Genomic DNA, 11,384 nt, shown 5'->3' with positions numbered 1-11,384 from the left:
TTCTATTTGTTTATTATTTAAACAAACACCCTTGAAACCGAACTAATACAATTTTGTTCGTGTCTAATCTGTGTACACGTCTTGACCAAACCCCCTGATCTGCCACAACACACATGACTAAGTTGCTTTTGGACAAAGCATTTGCTAAATGGCATATATTAGTTTGATAAAATGTGGGCAAGGAAATTCATGTGAAGCAGTTTCAATCGAGGCTATTCGTGGTGTATTTGTGAAGTAATGGTACAATTTATAGAGGCTTTGAACATCAGGCTGCCAGTCAAATTGCACCTTTAGCCGGATGCTGAATAAAGCTCCGCCTCCCTGTAAGCTGATTAAAGCTCTGACTCCCTGTAAGCTGATTAAAGCTCCGACTCCCTGTAAGCTGATTAAAGCTCTGCCTCCCTGTAAGCTGATTAAAGCTCTGACTCCCTGTAAGCTGATTAAAGCTCTGACTCCCTGTAAGCTGATTAAAGCTCGGCCTCCCTGTAAACTGATTAAAGCTCTGCCTCCCTGTAAACTGATTAAAGCTCTGCCTCCCTGTAAGCTGATTAAAGCTCTGCCTCCCTGTAAGCTGATTAAAGCTCTGCCTCCCTGTAAGCTGATTAAAGCTCTGCCTCCCTGTAAACTGATTAAAGCTCTGACTCCCTGTAAGCCGACGGAAGTTTAATTACCAAACCAATCAGACTCACTTGGTCCCTTTCAAAAGAAGGCATCCTACATATCTATAAATACAGTGCCTTGCGAAAGTATTTGGCCCCCTTGAACTTTGCGACCTTTTGCCACATTTCAGGCTTCAAACATAAAGATAAAAAACTGTATTTTTTTGTGAAGAATCAACAACAAGTGGGACACAATCATGAAGTGGAACGACATTTATTGGATATTTCAAACTTTTTTAACAAATCAACAACTGAAAAATTGGGCGTGCAAAATTATTCAGCCCCCTTAAGTTAATACTTTGTAGCGCCACCTTTTGCTGCGATTACAGCTGTAAGTCGCTTGGGGTATGTCTCTATCAGTTTTGCACATCGAGAGACTGAATTTTTTTTCCCATTCCTCCTTGCAAAACAGCTCGAGCTCAGTGAGGTTGGATGGAGAGCATTTGTGAACAGCAGTTTTCAGTTCTTTCCATAGATTCTCGATTGGATTCAGGTCTGGACTTTGACTTGGCCATTCTAACACCTGGATATGTTTATTTTTGAACCATTCCATTGTAGATTTTGCTTTATGTTTTGGATCATTGTCTTGTTGGAAGACAAATCTCCGTCCCAGTCTCAGGTCTTTTGCAGACTCCATCAGGTTTTCTTCCGGAATGGTCCTGTATTTGGCTCCATCCATCTTCCCATCAATTTTAACCATCTTCCCTGTCCCTGCTGAAGAAAAGCAGGCCCAAACCATGATGCTGCCACCACCATGTTTGACAGTGGGGATGGTGTGTTCAGCTGTGTTGCTTTTACGCCAAACATAACGTTTTGCATTGTTGCCAGAAAGTTAAATTTTGGTTTCATCTGACCAGAGCACCTTCTTCCACATGTTTGGTGTGTCTCCCAGGTGGCTTGTGGCAAACTTTAAACGACACTTTTTATGGATATCTTTAAGAAATGGCTTTCTTCTTGCCACTCTTCCATAAAGGCCAGATTTGTGCAATATACGACTGATTGTTGTCCTATGGACAGAGTCTCCCACCTCAGCTGTAGATCTCTGCAGTTCATCCAGAGTGATCATGGGCCTCTTGGCTGCATCTCTGATCAGTCTTCTCCTTGTATGAGCTGAAAGTTTAGAGGGACGGCCAGGTCTTGGTAGATTTGCAGTGGTCTGATACTCCTTCCATTTCAATATTATCGCTTGCACAGTGCTCCTTGGGATGTTTAAAGCTTGGGAAATATTTTTGTATCCAAATCCGGCTTTAAACTTCTTCACAACAGTATCTCGGACCTGCCTGGTGTGTTCCTTGTTCTTCATGATGCTCTCTGCGCTTTTAACGGACCTCTGAGACTATCACAGTGCAGGTGCATTTATACGGAGACTTGATTACACACAGGTGGATTGTATTTATCATCATTAGTCATTTAGGTCAACATTGGATCATTCAGAGATCCTCACTGAACTTCTGGAGAGAGTTTGCTGCACTGAAAGTAAAGGGGCTGAATAATTTTGCACGCCCAATTTTTCAGTTTTTGATTTGTTAAAAAAGTTTGAAATATCCAATAAATGTCGTTCCACTTCATGATTGTGTCCCACTTGTTGTTGATTCTTCACAAAAAAATACAGTTTTATATCTTTATGTTTGAAGCCTGAAATGTGGCAAAAGGTCGCAAAGTTCAAGGGGGCCGAATACTTTCGCAAGGCACTGTATATATTATGTTACATAGCCAGGGGAAGTAGGGGTGCTGAGGGTTGACACACCTACTCATTCAAGGGTTTTTCTTTATTTTGACTATTTTCTACATTGTAGAATAACAATGAAGACAAAACTATGACATAACACATGGGCTCATGTAAACTAAAGTGTTAAACAAAGTCAATATTTCAACGTATCCACGTTAGTCCCACTAAGCCCAAACCAGATGGGATTGTGTATTGCTGCAGAATGCTCTGATAGCCATGCCGGTTAAGTGCCCCTTGAATTCTAAATAAGTCACAGACAGCATCACCATCAAAGCACCATCACACCTCCTTCATGCTTCACTGTGGAAACCACACATGCGGAGATCATCCATTCACCTACTCTGCGTCGCACAAAGATACGGCGGTTGGAACCAAAAACTGCAAATTTGGACTCATCAGACCAAAGGACAGATTTCCACTGCTCTAATGTCCATTGCTCGTGTTTCTTGTCCCAAGAAAGTCTCTTCTTATTATTGTTGTCCTTTAGTAGTGGTTTCTTTGCAGCCATGAAGGCCTGATTCATTCTGTCTCCTCTGAACAGTTGATGTTGAGATGTGTCTGTTGAACTCTGTGAAACATTTATTTGGGCTGCAATGTGAGGTGTAGTTAACGCTAATAAACGTACCCTCTGTAGCAGAGGTAATTCTGGGTCTTCCTTTCCTGTGAGGGTCCTCATGAGTGATAGTTTCATCATAGCGCTTGATGATTTTCGTGACCGCAATTGTAGAAACTTTCTGTACACTTTCAGTATTGACTGACTTTCATGTCTTAAAGTAATGATGGACTGTCGTTTCTCTTTGCTTATTTGAGCTGGTCTTCACATAATATGGACTTGTTCATTTACCAAATAGGGCTATCTTCTATATACCACCAACTACCTTGTCACAACACAACTGATTGGCTCAAAAACATTAAGAAGGAAAGAAATTCCACACATTTTAACAAGGCACACCTGTTAATTTTAATGCATTCCAGGTGACTACCTCATGAAGCTGGTTGAGAGAATGCAAAGAGTGTGCAAAGCTGTCATCAAGGCAAAGGTTGGTTCTTTGAAGAATCTCAAATATAAAATATATTTTGATTTGTTTGACACTTTTTTAATACATGATTTCATATGTCTTCACTGTTATTCTACAGTATAGAAAATGGTAAAATAAAATAAAGAAAAACCTTTGAATGAGTAGTTGTGTCCAAACTTTTGACTGGTAATGTATATATTTTATGTTACTATATTACTCCTGTAAGGAGTAGATGGGGTAGGTGCAGTTAGGTGCAGTTTACTCATTTGACCACCAGATGGCAGGTGAAGTCAATAATCAACCAGTCCCCAAAAGTCCCCATTGTTTTTCTATGTAGTAAATTCAAACAAAGGGCTCATTAAAAAGTTATTTATGAAACAGTTTGCACTCAAAAACACTATTATTCTGCATTGTTTTTAAAAATTTGGTCACCCTTGATGCTGGGCCTCTTAAATGGACTTTAATCAAATGTATGCTATCAATTACTAGCATTACACTTGGAAGTGTCTCAATGAAACAGCTAAGTAGTGTAAGAACACGTTTCCGTGAGCTCTCGTGATGTCCGATGTTTAAGGACCACTTACATGCATTTCCCTCGCAGGCAGACAGTGAAGGCAGAACAGCTTTTTATTTTTATCAAACAGGTATAGCTAATACAAAAACATCCTAAGTAACAAGGCTACAGCTGTCAAGAGCATCTGTGTTTCTGCAAATCTCAAACACACATTTTACATTGACATTTTAGTCGTTTAGCAGGCGCTCTTATTCAGAGCGACTTACAGTCATAGTAAGTACTTTTTTCCCTCAATTAAGTAGCTATCAGCAAAATCAATGCTAGTATAGTAGTCCTATATTATCCTGGCATTTTGTGGGGGGGGGCACACCATTTGTTTTGTTGGACTCCGTGATTGGATTTGAGTCATATGGGGACTGTATTGTGACTGTTTCTCTTTGCAAGTCGTTAAACTCTTCTAATAAATCTTATGTAATTTAGAAAAGCTGCTTGGATGAGATCATTTTTGGGGCTTTAGGGGATCAGTTAGCATGCAAGGAGTAAGCTGTTGAATTTTTTTTATTTTTTATTATCAAGCACTTGTTTTCCAATAGGTCATATGGTTTTCCTGTGAACAGATTATTATTGCAGATTAGCGCAGTAACGTACAGTGCCTTCGGAAAGTATTCAGACCCCTTGACTTTCTCCACATTTTGTACGTTATAGCCTTATTCTAAAATGGATTACATTTAAAAATATACATTTAAAAAAGCTCAGCAATCTACACACAATACCCTGTAATGACAAAGCAAAAACAGGTTTTTAGAATGTTTTTCTAATTGATTAAAAATTAAAAACTGAAATACCTTAAGTATTCAGACCGTATGAGACTCGAAATTGAGCTCAGGTGCATCCGGTATCCATTTATCATCCTTGAGATTTCTACTACTTGAATGGAGTCCACCTGTGGTACATTCTATTGATTGGACATGATTTGGAAAGGCACATACCTGTCTATATAAATTTCCACAGTTGCCAGTGCATGTCAGAGCAAAAACCAAGCCATGAGGTTGAAATAATTGTTTGTAGAGCTCCCAGACAGGATTGTGTCGAGGCCCAGATCTGGGGAAGGGTACAAAAAATGGATCCAGCATTGAAGTGGCCTCCATCATTCTTAAATGGAAGAAGTTTGGAACTACCAAGACTCTTCCTAGAGCTGGCTGCCCGACCAAACTGAGCAGTCGGGGAAGAAGGGCCTTGATCAGGGAGGTGATGAAACCAAGGTTGAACTCTTTGGCCTGAATGCCAAGCATCACCTATGGAAACCTGACACCACCCCTACGATGAAGCATGGTGGTGGCAGCATCATGCTGTGGGATGTTTTTCAGCCCCAGGGACTGGGAGAGAGGTACAGAGACATCCTTGATGAAAACCTGCTCCAGAGCGCTCAGCATCTCAGAATGGGGCGAAGGTTCACCTTCCAACAGGACAACGACCATAAGCACACAGCCAAGACAATACGGGAGTTGCTTCAGGACAAGTCTGAATGTCCTTGAGGGGCCCAGCCATAGCTCGGACTTGAACCCGATCGAACATCTCTGGAGAGACCTGAAAATAGCTGTGCAGCGATGCTCCCCATCCAACCTGACAGAGCTTGAGAGGATCTGCAGAGAAAAATGGAAGAATCTCCCCAAATACAGGTGTGCCAAGCTTCTAGCGTCATACCCAAGAAGGCAAGGCTGTAATCGCTGCCAAAGGGTCTACAACAAAGTACTGAGTAAAGGGTTTGAATACTTATTTAAATGTAACATTTCCGTTTTTTCATTTATTTTTTATAAATTAGCAAACATTTCTGAAAATCAGTTTTTGCTTTGTCATTATGGTGTATTGTCTGTAGATTGGTGAGGGGGAAAGGGTCTGAAGGGTCTGAAGAACTTCCGAAGGGACTGTATAGTGTAAAGTGAGCTAGCCTTTGGGCCTGGATAACCTTTTTTGAGGTTGGTTCAAATGTATCTTGGATCACGAGATACTTTACCTTCCTTGGCCCATCAGGGGGACATGTCTCAGATCATTTTCTTAGACTAGTGGATTGGTTATTTTGGAGATCCAGAACAGTAAACCCAGTATCCCAGTATGTGCATCTCCACCCTTCAACTCACTGGACAACTGAAGGTGAAGAAGAAGAGCTACAATGCCAAATATGAAAAATAATAACTGGACCAAATATGAAAGGAATTGAAACACAGGAAAGGTGCTCCTTTCTCCAGTCTCAACAACCATTCCAAGGGACCTGAATGTTTCTTGGCTTTACTTGTAATTCCTTTCGTCCTGCATGTGCATGTGTATCAATAGGAGGCTTTTCACATTTAGTTTTTATTGGAGAACCTCCCAAAATTAGAATAAATGTGTTTCTAATTCTACCACAAGTCCCCCTAATCAGCTTAACGTCAGAGAGACCTTCGTGTTCACACAGCTGGCAAGGCAAGCACCAAACCGCCTTCTTTCCCTGCCTGTATCCCTTTGTACTGCAGCCCCATGGACCAGTAATCTCCTACAGTAGCACTTGTTTCTTTATCCACCCACAGCTCCTTGTCGTGGCCCGTTGCCTACCCCAACTCATGTCATGAGCAGCTACGCACGCCACACTCTGAATTAGGATGACCTGGGCATGTGACATATTTGGTGACCGGTTCGTTTCTATCGGTGCAATGGAACTCTTCTAATGATCAGCTGGCACGCAAACGGGTTGTTAGCCAGCCAGACAAATTAGCAGGTTGCATGCGAAGGACTTGGGTTCAAGCCAAATCTCAGAATGGTTGGGTCATTTTCTCTCTCTCTCTCTCTCTCTCTCTCTCTCTCTGGCTGTTTGTGATGGAGGCGAAAGCGCAGATAATCTCATTAGTAAAAACCTAACTTTTGTATGAGCTTTAGTCTAAACTCTGACTGAAAATTTACGCAGTGGCTTAAATTGACACAGAGGCCCCTTGCAAAATTGGATCAGTGGGGATAAAAACAATCCTCATTAAAATGATTCTACTTTTAGGACTTCCGTTAATATTGCACCTGTTATATCATCAATGGCCATCAGTTGTGACATATCTACTGTTTAAGAAAATGGCGTGTGCGTGCTTACTAACACAAGAAATGGACCTACCTTGTCTTGGTATAACTCTGTTCTGGAAATCCCATTTAGGGGATTTATTAAGGGGGCAATGCCAGGAAATCCTGAGGTTCCAATTCCAGGTAATTCTCTCCCAGAGTTGGTATGACAAGAGGCTTACCTCAGCTCACCCTACGTAGATATGGCACAATGTGTTTAAAATGATTCTTACACAACACTGAATCACCAGTACCAGAATCACATATACGAATAAGAGAAAGATCACTTCATAACACATTTGATTCGCAGTGCTGCCCTTCCCAATCGACCTGCTGGATCTTCCCATCCCAGTATTGTGGGATTGAGCAGCTTTTAGGGCCTAATTGTATTTGACATTCATAAGTATGGAATGTTCCGGTTAAGTGCTGAGACAAATCTGTGTGGTCTGGGGAGCATTGGGGTGCTGGGGGTGAAAACAGCCCATAATCCTCTTATTCTGATCTAATTGTTAGGGGCATGGATATTTGATGACTGGAGTTATTTTTTTGTTAACGCCAAGGGATTTCTGTGTTTGTTAGTTTGGCTAATACTTTCAGCCAGTATACTGAGAGTTTCCATTTCAATGCAGCAGAGGGTGCTGGCTGCCCACGAGTTACAAGATCTGTTCAGCACATAGAGATAGATAGATAGATAGATAGATAGATAGATAGATAGAAGGACTCATCTTTGCAACTTGTGCCATTATAGTGCCTGTGACAGCGTGGGCAGCGCCACTGAGGCAATCTCCATTTTGAAGTAGTCAATTTGGTCTTCACGATTTACGTAAATGTACGTAAATATATGTCAATTGGAAAGCATTTTGTCTGCAATGTCTTTTTCGAGTATGTATCGGACCCCAGTAAGACTAGCTGTTGCTCATGGAGATCCTAATAAATAAATGGAATCCCTCCTGATGACCTGGTTGAACATAACTTCAACAGGGTCACCAAGAGGGATCAGCCAAGAAGACCCACCCAGTTGACTGTGTTAAAAGGGTGGGACTTCCAACTTCAATGGCACTGCCCCTGCTCATACAGTATTTTGGCCACTAGAGGCCTTTAGCATTCTCTTAAGCGTCCATTATGAGATCAGTGGTGATATGTATTTCACATCACTTCAACATTCACATTTTGATTTGTTTACATCCACCACAGAACTCTAACCCTTATTTTACATTTTGAGTTCTTTAGCAGACGTTCTCTTCCAGAGCAACTTACAGTTAGTGCATTCATCCTAGTTTAAGAGGCATATCACAGTCGTAGTAAGTCAATTTTTTTACCTCAAAACAGAAGTTATCAGCAAAGTCAGTGCGATTGTTTTTTGTTGTAGATTTTTTTACTCAAAATTCTAATTTGATGTGTACACGTGTCAATACTGTTGTTCGTACACGTTTGTTCCTACACGGTGTTATTGCGCCTCAGCTAAACAATAGTATTTGAATATTTCCTGAGTATCTTGTCGTGGGTTTTTATGCATGATTAAAACTATGCAAATAGGTGTCAATAATGTTTTTGAGCATTGGATTTGAAATCCAGCGTTTTTGAATAACACCGTGCATGAGCAACAGTGAATCCATCTACTCTAACTACCACAGACGAAGAAGCAGAGGTCCTACTTTGTTGATCTGTACTTACTATTACTATGACTAAATCCTTACTATTTACTTCCTTTGGAACGTATTGTGTGAGATACATTCCCGCGTCACTGCCATTTGTAAACCCGTTTCCATAATGACATCGTCAAGTTGAGCTGTATACTCAAAGAGAACGTATAAACTCATTCTTTGGAGAGTGAGCTGAACTGTGGATGACATCCAGGAGGTCATGACCTTGGATTGGAGGAGGTCAAAAAAATGCACATCAGTGAGGTATTCGCAAGATCATTAAACTTGACACTAGTGATCTACTATCCTTGGATGAGGTCATGTTCCTCAACAACAACACCAAAAATGATTGGATCTGGGAAACTATGTTCCATCTTGACAGGAAAACTTTTGACTTTTGATATTTTGGAAAGATAGTTGATCCGTTTCATTGATGTCAGGGGTAAGATGTTGATAAAAGAGTCACGTCGCTGCTAAAAATACATTTACAGATACGTTTTGAGACAAATCAGCCTAACGTGTTTTTTTTTATACACACAGCATGGCTTACATTTCACACGATCAGATTTGTTGTGCTTTTTGAGTAGAAGAGTCCTCTGGACAGTCAGATAACCCACCAGGATAGCACATAGTCTGGATGTCCATTGAGGGAACAGTTGTTCTACTTGGCAGATGAACAACACACAGCACAGTTTCAAACCTATGCTGATAAATTCTGCAAATATAAATCCTATACCCATAACCTGTTGAATTGGTGTAGGTGTCTCCTTCTGACTACCACTCATACAGATCAATCTAAGCCACTGTCAGGAAGTATATCCTATTTAACGTTCAAACAGACAGTTTCTGAGGTCTGAGCAGTAGAGTGTCGTGGATCCTAGCTCAGGGTATACTGGAAGTCTGACACAGATTTAACCCCATGCGGACTGGCCTTATGAGGAGGACATGCATCTCTCCTAGCTGTGATTGACAGTCCACATAGAAAAGGCTCCAACAGAGGCTGGTGTGCCGATAAGTGCTGTCTGACACGTCAGAATACACCCCATACGGTGTCATATGGGAACGAGGGAAGATGTTGAAGAAGGTAGCGTGTTGTGTTTGGGTGGAAGGCAGCACAATGCTTCTCTCCGGAAGAGGTCAAAGTCCACTGTGAGGTCGTCATCATTTCCTGCAACTTGCTCTCACACACACATACTGCACGTACTGTACTGCACACACACTCTTTCTGTTGTTTGATGATATTTTTTCTGAAATGTTGTTCCATATCTTCGATACTATGGCAGATCTGCATGGTTTCCCCTACCACCTGGCCATAACTGTCCGGTGCTGAAACCAAAGTGTACAAAGTTCACTCCAAACAAAACGTAAAGTGAATAGCTGGCTGCTCCATTCAAGGGTTTAGACCAGAGGAGCCTGTTGGAAATGTCCTGCAGATGTGGTCACTTGACAGCTCCAGTGACAACTTATTAAAAAAAAGTGTCTGGGTCACCCAATAGAGCCCCCGGGAAACCGAGGGTTTAAGAGGAGGAGAGGGAGCGAGGCAAACAGAGAGTGGGGTCTTACCTTAAAAGGCAGAATCCGAGGGCGGCTGGCCCATAACGGTAGGAATGTAGATCGTTGACCTGTGAACGCTGCTCCATTTGAAAATGGGGGGGGGTTGGGCTTATTTTCCAGATCCGTGCGTGTGCGTGTGTGTCAAACACATGGTTTCCAGGTTCAACTTAGGGTGCACTATTGGTTAATACAGGAAGAATATGTATGAAGTAGATAAAAGCGATAGTGCTCAAGGTATATTCTTAGAGTTAGTCACTGGGCAGAATGTCCAGTTCTGTTTCATGCATTTGTAGTACTTTTCAAATAGTTTTCCACTGAACAAACTCAAAGTAGATCTATATTGTAGGCCTACCGTACTTCTGACGGCAGCCATGCATGCTCATTGAGTACAGTAAGTACACTAAGTGCAATGCCCCACTTTCGGGATTCTGAAAGGTGACACTGTGGACTACAGTAGTGCCATGAGACTGACAGAAGTGTTGTACAGTTGTATGACTGGGACCGAGAGAGGGAGGGGGGAGAGGTAAAGAGGGCAAGTGATGTCACCCCGGCTGAATTTCCCACATATCTATAAGGGGAAATGTCCTCCCAGTCTACAACCCTTCCCCCGTGACATTGACAGGAATTTTCAGTGTTGTTTTGAGAAAACACTGCAAAGAGCAAGATATCACATGTGTAAATTCCACGTATGTGTGAATATAGACAGTTGAGTGGGGCTCCCTATTGGAGAGACTCTAAATGGGCACTTATTGCCGTGGAGATGATCGGGGCGGTTCAAAATACAGCCGAACATAGCAGAGAAGACGCAACTGGAATAAATATCCTTTGGTCTCGTCCTCTCCTCCTTACACTGCCTTTTGAGGACCGCTCAGCGTCTAATGAAGCGTCTCAATAAGAGTACAGATATAGGATCAGGTCCCCCCTCTTATTCATTTGGATTTTTAAAGGGAAACCTTGGGATGTTGGCAGTAAAGCTCGTTATTTACTGCCCCAGAGTCAGATGAACTCGTGAATACCCTTTTTTATGTCTCTGCGTGCAGTTTGAAGGGAGCTGCTAACTAGCGTTAGCGCAATGACTGGTCATTACACTAACGCCAGTTAAAATCCCCAAGTATCCATTTAAAGGCATAACTAATCCGCGGTCAGAGCTCATACTGTGAGACGCTTCATGAATACGAGCCCAGACAT

Source organism: Oncorhynchus mykiss, chromosome 1 (assembly GCF_057628025.1).
Source record: "Oncorhynchus mykiss isolate SJ-2025 chromosome 1, ASM5762802v1, whole genome shotgun sequence".
NCBI classification, from domain to species: domain Eukaryota; kingdom Metazoa; phylum Chordata; class Actinopteri; order Salmoniformes; family Salmonidae; genus Oncorhynchus; species Oncorhynchus mykiss.
This window is presented reverse-complemented; position numbering follows the sequence as displayed.